Source organism: Montipora capricornis, chromosome 7 (assembly GCF_036669925.1).
Source record: "Montipora capricornis isolate CH-2021 chromosome 7, ASM3666992v2, whole genome shotgun sequence".
In the NCBI taxonomy this organism is placed as follows: Eukaryota; Metazoa; Cnidaria; class Anthozoa; order Scleractinia; family Acroporidae; genus Montipora; species Montipora capricornis.
Window position 1 is genome coordinate 21,911,416 of NC_090889.1, and position 9,783 is coordinate 21,921,198.

The window sequence follows — 9,783 nt, forward strand, 5'->3', positions numbered from 1 at the left end:
GGACGCATCTGCTATAAAAGGAACAAACTTAGCAAATTAAGTTACTGAGTTTGTCTGGTTGAGGAGTCTACAGGGACATAACTTAAAACGTAAGTACCCTTAACTACTATACTTGCCATATATTATATTTTGTATCCCCAAACATTTAGGCGTTTAAACTTTGCTATATATCTTGATTTCCTATTTGTGAGGCTTTCGGTAAAAACTTCGACTGACACATGGCTGTCCTTTTACCGGTTAGCGAGAATCTCGAATCGGCTCACGATTAGTACCCATAAACCTGACAAACTCCCGTAAATGTTATATAAAGTACTCATCTTACTACTGAACGAGCTAATTAAATATAGGTTATTTGTCAGCTGGAGGTCCGAATAGCGAAAAACTGTGACCTCGGTCTTGAAAATACTGCCCGAGGCAGCAGGCAGAGAGCAGCTTTTTCAAGACCGAGGTCACAGTTTTTCACTATACGGGCCGACCCTTAGCTGGTAAATAACTTGTTTTTTTTCCTTCTTTCTCTCCCTCTCTGAAATCACTTTTTTAATTGTTGACTCGCACCGCGCTTGATAGCGAATGTAGCAAAAGCGACTTACAATCTGAACGTTTCAAAGAGAAATAATTATTTGAATTCTATTTCCAAACCTCTTGTCTAATAAAAAGTAACTTCTTAATGTGAACAGATTCGGTGTCCAAAAAAATTTAGGGTCATCAGACAAGCTCACGCAGCCACGGGTGAGAAAATTCCGTCCACTGCCAGAACCAATCAAATTGCAGGATTTGTCGAATTCCGCCCGCTCACGCACTGAGAAAAAAATAATGTGTTTTCTTTTTCAGAGTACATTTTACACTGTCATCATGAGGCATTTCTTTATCATTGCCATTCTGATTTGCAACGCAGTCTACGGCACCAGCCGCGTATTGGTAAATATTTTTGATAAAATGCAAGAATTGTTACTTTCTCTTTTCTCCTCGATCTAAAGCCCCTGCGTTACACGTCAATTATCATGTAATACCACAGGGGTTTGACCCCGGGGGGGCGACTCCCATATGAAACAGACGGGGATGCTCGTCGGAAATGTTGAATTTACCCCTAAATGAGACCAATCTAGGCGTGGCTTAAGCAAATTTTGACCCCTAAAAGAGACCGTTTAAAAACACAAAAATACGACACGCAATGAGTTTTAATGATAAAAAGGCATAATCATCGAATGCTTTTATCTAAAATGAAAATTTAAAAGGAAATTTGACTTCTGTTTCTCTTCGCGTAATTCTGTGTTACTGCGCGGAACCCTAAACGAGACCTTGGTGGCATAAAATATTGGCGCTTTGCCCGGAACACCCTAAGCGAGACCAAAATCCAAAATTTACACCCCTAAGCGAGACGACGAGCATACCCGTCTGTTTCATAAGGGAGTCCCACCCCCTAACCCTAACCCTAACCCTAACCCTAAACGAGACCTTGGTGGCATAAAATATTGGCGCTTTGCCCGAACACCCTAAGCGAGACCAAAATCCAAATTTACACCCCTAAGCGAGACGACGAGCATACCCGTCTGTTTCATATGGGAGTCCCACCCCCCCCCCCCCCCCTCCCGGGGTTTGACGTACTCTTGTGATTTGACCCAACTTAGCTCTTTCCTCGCCGTATTGGTCAGTTGTTGCAAGCTTAGGAAAGAATTTGCTAGCACAAAGCTTAAAGTACTTTATGGCTTTTGCTGTGATTATTAACGTCCTAAACTAGATAAAAAGCATCAAATCTTAGTCAGTAGCATCAAATTCCGAACTTGCAGTCCCTGTTCTTAAGTGAAAATTTTCGCTGAACTTTATGCGCGGATAAAATGAGTTGCAGAAGTTGAAGTGCTTTGAACATCAATTCAATCAATAAACAAACCCAAGAGGAAACACAATAATCACTGCGGGGCAAATCTTTATTCAGACAAGCACTGTTTCTTTTACTATGAAACGCGCTTGGCCTCTAAGCTCTCAAGTGTTAAATTAGTTGGACGTGATTATTAACGCTAAGTTTCTGCCGAATTTGAAAGATACTGTCTTTGGCCTTTTTCAGTTCAAGAGGCTCCTTAAGGCCAAAACTGAACCCTACTCTTGTCTCAATGCGCCACTGTAGGTCCGGAATTACCCCCATCATTACTCTTCACAGACTTAATTAAATTTTTTCATTAACATAAGTACAAAGTTGACATGATTTACCTTGTGCGTAGATAAGATTCTTTACTATTTATTTCCCTTTGCTTTACTGCGGTTAAAATTTAGTCAGAAATTTTGTGCGAATTGACGTTTTAGGGCGTTGACTCTAGTGCCATGAGAAACTGACGTGATGTAATAGACGTTACTCACACCTGGGGCTAAATACAGGAATTGCACCGACCAGCGGTCTGGGTAAAAAAATTGGTTTGGCGTTGGGGCTCTCATTCTCGCGGGCTCAAATTTGTAATATCTGTACAAGTGAATGACTGGGACTAGCTATAGGTGGGTGCAATTCTGAATTTGCTCAGTATTATCATGCAAATTAGCTACACACTTCTCATGGGCAAACGACAAAAGGTCGAGAGATTATAACGAAGATTTTAGCGACACGGATGATTTGTTTCACGTTCGTTATATGTTTATAGCCTAAGCAGTAAAATAGAATGACTACACAAACTAATTCGATGTGTTTTTTTTTCGTAAAAAAATGAGCAGATAAGGCAGTAGAAAGTCAAAATGTTAAAGGCAATCAAAGATATAAAATTACTATAAAAGGTACTTAATTGTAAATTCTAAAATGTACTTTAAGGTCATATGTGCTTCTGATTATCAAAAAAAATGAAAACTCGTTTTCCGGTCCGGCTACTCGTTGACAAAAAGCCTACATAAGCTTTGATCTCACTTCCCATTCAGAACAACTGAAAATACGGGAGAACTGCGAAACACGACTAATGAAATCGCTTTGCTTGTCTCTAATCACTGTCTGATTCAACTAAGGCTTGTAGCGGGCGGCCGCGCTTGTCGCTACTCAAAGACAAATTCGGACTCTGCTGAACTGCACTGTCAATGGAAATGTTGAATGTTCCTCCTTGAATGGTCGCTAGGTTTTTGTGGCAGGTTCACCTGAATAAAGTTTTAGGTGACAGCTAAGCAAATGTTTGAAGTGATGTTTACCAGCGATGTCATGCGGTAACGAGTTCCCGTTTCCCTCCTTTTTTGAGCGAATTTTTATTGCCAGTGGGTTTCTTTCCGTGCAGTAAGCCCGGTAAAACTGCACGGCAATAAAATTATAACATATATCTAAACTATTCAGTTGAAAAATATGTGATTGGCAATCCCTCTCCTCACCCCAGTTCGCCCCAGTCAAGTGGTACTTGCAAGCCACATTAAAACAATCAGTGTTTTGGGTATTCCCGGATATCACTAGCGTTTTCGCTACGGCTGGAAGGATAGATTACCCAAAACGCGAGGATGCCCATATCACCGTGACACCGCCGCAAAAATAATAACAAAACGAAGGTGATGTAAATCACCATATTTGCACCCAGGAAAATATAAATCTTTATAGGATAGAGATTTGCAAAATTTATCACAAAGTTATATTTGGGCAATTCATTCCTTTTTGCTGCCATTGAACTTAACTTTAACTGAACTTAATGCAAATGTGCGTATTTAGTCTGTATTTAGCCTGCGTAGCTGGCGGTATTGTAAGCGCCCGCGAAATAAAGTTTTGGCGGCGGAGCCGACAAGCGAGCGGCGAAGCCGCGAGGAGAATGGGGAGAGGGATTCAGAGTCCCTCTCCCCATTCTCCTCGCGGCTTCGCCGCTCGCTTGTCGGCTCCGCCGCCAAAACTTTATTTCGCGGGCACTTACAATACCGCCAGCTACGCAGGCTAGTCTGTATTTGGATCCCTTGAAAATCAGTTCAAACACTACTGCAAATTAGTCTTTTGTGCGACATGTTATGCTTGAATTTGCGGTTGTGGCCAAACTGCTATCTTTGCAGTAAAGTAAATTTGAGCAATCTTTAGAAACGTTGAAGAGATGCATCGAACGCAAATCCCAAGCAAATATGAAGCAAACAATTACATTTCCTCAAAATTTGCACATAAATTCTCATAAAACAAAAATCCAAGTTTGCGCGGACTTTACCTGTCAAAGCAAATTTGCCACACAATTACTTAATTCGCAAACTAGAGTAAATCCATTTTTTCGTCCAGTGATATAATAAACATCTATTCAACTATGCCCGCTATTGTTCCAAGAGAATTCTTAGTGGAATGAAAGCCGGTTGATAGTATTCCAACGGGGTGAATCAGTTTGTTTTCTATTTTGGTTATGAACAGTATTTTTCGAGATCTTATATGTACACCGCCATCACTTCACCTTCAATGCAACATACTCTAGACACTTTGGAAGGAGTATCTGCTTCAAGACTACAATACCACAATACCGCTGAGATGTACTTGTAGCTGGACTTCAATGTCAGTTAACTTGAATTTTTTTTTTAATTTCAAGTAAAATTTAACTGCTCTCAATTCACAGAGCTGAAACAATCTTGGATATTTTGAATAATTGCCTCGTGAGTTGACATCGACTCGGAGTCACAAATTTGACAAAAACATGAAGGATAACGAATTCCAGTAACATATGGGGAAAAAAAAAACAAAGAAAAGTTTCAATTTAGACTTTCGCTCAGTCTCGTGGAGAAAGAACTGCTTTTCAGAAATAACATATGTGGCTAGATCTTAAAGGGCCTTCTAACAACACGACCGTAGGTACTATGTCAGAGGGAATTGTTCCGAAAGAGATCAACAGTTGTGTAAACCTAATATAGGAGAAGAGAACATTGTTTGACTGTACTTTTCTTTAATTCAACTGTTATATTAAATTTACAATGATAGCTAGTTTTTGTAAAGCACAACTGTGTGATAAAAAATTAAAAAGAAAAATAAGCATCCAAGGTCTTCAAGTAAAGCTTTGTTTAAATATAGATATCAAGACACAATAAGATATATAAAATCACCAGGGTCTGGTTGTTCGAAAGCCGATTATTGCTAATCCCAGATTAAAAATTAACCAAGAATTTTATTTCTCTACTCCCAAATGCTGTTCAGCGCTGATACGCGGCAAAACTTTACATTTGAAGAAGTCAATCTTGAAAAACAAAAATAAGCAAAAGAAGCGTTGAACAAAAAATAGAAAACATGAAACAAAACTTTACACTAATCCTGGATTAAGTTAATCGGCTTTAAAACAACCGGGCCCAGAATCTCAAATTTCATTTACTTTCATTACTTTTTTGGTCAAGAAACATGGGGTTTCTCATCTTTTTTAGCCTTTTTATCTCTCTTGCTCTGGTGAGTCCTCGTGAGTCTTTCACGATTACTGTATTCATGTCTTGTTCCCGTTTTACAATGTGAGCGAACTTGGATACGACCGGTTTCTGAGTGAAAATGGAGAACTGTTTTCGGATGCTCAAGTTAGTTGTCACCAAAACTTCGAATTTGGTGATTTCACGTCATTGTTATGCAGTGTACCGCAAAAATGCGTGCCGCACGTGGAGCACGATTATTTTTTCACTTTTAACCAATGATATCTTTGTCTTCTGCCGTTGCCGTTGCCGTCCTCTTTTCAAGGGAGCTTTAGCAACGACGACGGAAACGGCAACGAGAACGTCGTCGTTCAATGTGAATTCGCGTTTCTGTAATCGCTTCGCGACTTTTCCAAGCATTTAACATGACAAAGGTGTGGCAAACCCTCAAGAACGAAACTAGTATGAACGGCGCTCAATTTAAGGGGAGAAAATGGAAATTTATCCTCAAGGGCTGACGTTCTCCCTAAAACCTCAAATTTGGTCATTTCACGTTGTTGTTTTGCTGACGAGGGCAAAGAAATAGACAAGAATGAAAAATGCACGTGCAGAGCATGCAAAGCTTTTGTTTTTCCCCACTAAATGTGTATGTGTAAATTTGTGACGTTCTCGTTGCCGTTGCCGCTGTCGTTGCTAAAACTCTCTTCTATAAGCTTGCCGACGACGCCGCTGCTCTGCAACTCTCCATAAACGACTGAGGAGAGAGCGCTGCTCCAAAAACATTTTCAACGAATAATTCTAAGACTTTCTAGTGACATAGGGGAGGCCAAAGTGCCATGCAGAAGACTCTCTCAGCTGTGGAGAATTGGTCCAACACCAACAAGCTTCAACTTAATGCTGACAAGTGTAAAGCGGAGCTGCGAATAAGCCATTTCCGAGTTCATGTCTGCTTCCTCTTCAAAGCGAGTCTAAGTGCGAAGTTTTTGTGATGGTAATTAGTTCTACTTTACATATGAATAAAAACTAATTTTCATAAGAAAAACTTCGCACCTAGACTCGCTTTGAAGAGGAGGCAGACATGAACTCGGAAATGGCCTATTGATTTCAAAAGATCGAAGGAACAATTTGACGCGCTCAATGTGAACTCTAAAGAACTTGAACAAGTAAATAGCGTCAAAGTGTTAGGTGTAACGATAAGCAATACACTTAAATGGAACTGTCATGTTTCTGAATTAATTAAGAAAGCTAATAAGCGGATGTATTTTTTGACTTTGCTTATTAAACGTGCTAAGGTTCCTATAAGTGATATTGTCAGCTTTTATACTACTTGTATTAGGCCTGTATTAGAATATTGTGCTCCTCTTTATCATAATGCTTATCCAGATTACCAAGGTAATGACATAGAGAGGGTTCAAAAACGTGCTCTTTCTATAACATCTCCCGCACTTTCTTATCATGATTTATTACAATCGCTTAAGTTAGAAACATTGAAGGTTAGACGTAATGATCACTGTCAAAAGTTATTTAACCAGGTAGTTTCTGAACCAGAACACAGACTTTGTCATTTTCTACCAGCTAAGAACAAATGTCCGTACAACCTGAGAAAACGTGGTTTTGTTGCACATAAAACGCGCACTAAACGTTATAGTTCCAACTTTTTAGATTCCTTGTTTCATTTCATATTATAAATACATTTTTATAGTTTTAATATTATCAATTTTGAATTTTGAATTTTGTAAATAGTCATGCAATTCAGCCTTATATAGTAGGCTGCAATACGATTTTTTCAATAAAGTTATCTAACTGTCTATTATAGGAGGAAGGCGATAAACTGTTGTCGGAAAATCTATGGGACGTTCAAGGAAGAACCTACACTCAGAGGGTGCCGTATAACTTTATTGTAAAGCAAAATTAATATAACGAGACTCGTGTATTTTTCCGCACGTGCAGCTTCGATCTTATTCTTGTCCATATTTGGGCCCCCAGCTTTGTTTTAAGGAAAAGAGTCGCAAGTTACACACTTTAAGGTCATGAGTTTTTGATTCCCATATTAAGAGCCACTTAGCAAATGCTTAAATTGCCTCAAAATTTCTTTTAATTGATTCTATAACTGCAGTTTTCCATGGTATAAGATAAGATCAATTAGTCGTTATTTATGCTCGACAGTTTTTATTTTTCAGGGAAATTCAGTTCTTCCCGAGCTTGCGGTGTGCGAAGGAGAAGTAAGTAAATCGGCTATTTTTGATGATATCAGAAAAATGCTCACATTTTTAACATCAATGTATTGATGCGAAATTTAAACATATGGCCTTGCCGAGAACCTGAAACTTGGATCCCGAAATTTTCCGATGGTATCGTGAACCCAATTCTGTCGGCTTCAAAAATGTAGCATTCAAAACAAGGGTTTCTGATGGCCTTCGTATCCTTTTGCATTGCTCCACAAATGGCCGCTATTTTAGAAACCAGAAGCCAGTGGGAGACGTTTTCAAAGAGCTACAAATATTTGCCAAATGGTTGATAGTTCAAGAAAGAGAAAACACACCAAGGAATGTTTCCCTCAATATTCATCATATATTATACTTAATTTTATCACGCAAATATAGATTCTCTCTCCCGTCATATAATTATCATAGGGCGTGCCAAAAGACAGCCATTGCCAAGATGGGCTGGTGTGTAGAATGACCAAAACCTTCACCGTCAGAGGGCTGACTTTCCCAGTCAAACAATGTATGAAAGCAGATACAGAAAATGACGTAGAAGCAGTGAACATGGATGAAGGAGAAGAAAGTTTCAAGGCGAGAAGCAGGCGCCTCACTCCTGGATTATTGCAAGTAAGACTTTGAAACTTTCAGGAGAGAAAGAGAGTTTAAGCATACCGTAGTTAATCTAGGGACTGGTTATGAAACCCTGGGAATTTCAAAAGCAGGGACAATACAGTGGCAATTAGATGTTGAACCGACCGTGACCCTGCACAATCTTTTGTTTTTGGTTCGCAAGTTAATTTCGAATAAATTAGTCGAAGCTTTTGATTGGTTATCCTGCCGAAAATAGTGCGTTTTTGTCGGGTTTTGTGCAGGGTCAAGGCCAAAAAAGCGAACAAAAACATGAAACAAAGAAACTTGTCGAGTTTCATAACCAAACTTCATAACCAGCCTACATCTATTAACTATGGTTTAAGTAATTAGTTTTCACGTTACTTTATGGCCGCCATTTTGGATAGCACAAACGATGAATATCTTATGAGCTCTTTTTGTTTATCATTTAGCGCCTTTAAATTTCACCTTTGTTATCTGCGTCTGCAGAGGTTGATTTAAAACCAGTTATATTTTGAAAACTAAAAATATTCATCGAGGAAGTAAAAAGTCGTAGAAATTAGCATTTGTTTTGTTAGCGCGGCATGTTGAAATTTTAGATCGGGCATGTTCAATGCGTGCGAAACGTGTACTCTTTAGTCAAAATGCACGCTTGTGATTCGCGCTCACGGTATCTTATGTCTGGCGTGTTCAATGTGACGTGTGCAACAGTATTCTCATTTTCTTGACTGATATAAAAAGTGGTCACTCTTTACCCCACCCTGGGTTGCTTTTTACCCGGCCCGGGTTGAATCACCCCTGCGGGTAACCCTTTTGCAGTCAAATGTTTATAAGAGTTTACATGAAAACAGTAGTCAAGCCGGGTCAGTCCCCCTTGCCGGGTAACCCTTCCCGAGACTCGGGTTGACCCGGCTAGAAGGGTTGAAATTTCTTCATTTTCTTCTTGTAAACACTGGCCCATCTGACCCGGGAACGTTTGAACGTCACTCTTTTTGCGGTTCAACGTTCTTGCCCATGTGCAGCCTGTAGCAAAATGGCGGAGGCGCATGGGCATGAAGAGCGTGTGGAAAAAAAAGTCGACTTGGCAGTGGAATCACTCAGTGACTAAACAGCTTCTTGCGAAACTAAAAGAATATAACAACAAGTTAACACAAAGTGATAATTCTGATGATTTCATGGCTCGTCCACCCTTTTCCTAACTAACAAGTGGTTACCAGCCCTTTCAACCGAGCGAAAAAGGAACTGACCTGGGTCAGCCGAAATCGACCCAACCCTCACCCGACCTGGGCTTGTGTAAACGTAAAATTCGACGCTGAGCTGACCCGGGTTGGTGTCCAACCCGGGCTCGTGTAAAGCGATCTGGACCTTCTGCGTTCAAAAGGATAATTACACAAAAATCAGCCTGTAAAATCAAATTGCTACGAAAAAGAGTTCTCGAATTTGGATTAATTGGATTCGCTTTGAAAAGGAGGCTAAAGACAATTTAGTGCTCTTGATATTGCTGTACTTAAAATTGGAGTGAACTAACAAGTTTATGATAACTTTATAATTGCTTTTGCAGTCGTGTCGGTCCGAAGGTGATTGCCCAACCAACTTCTGCTGTGCGAATTACATCAAGAAGTGCCTGCCAAAACTGGTGAAAAAGGCCGAGTGCAGCACAAAGGTGAGTGTAATA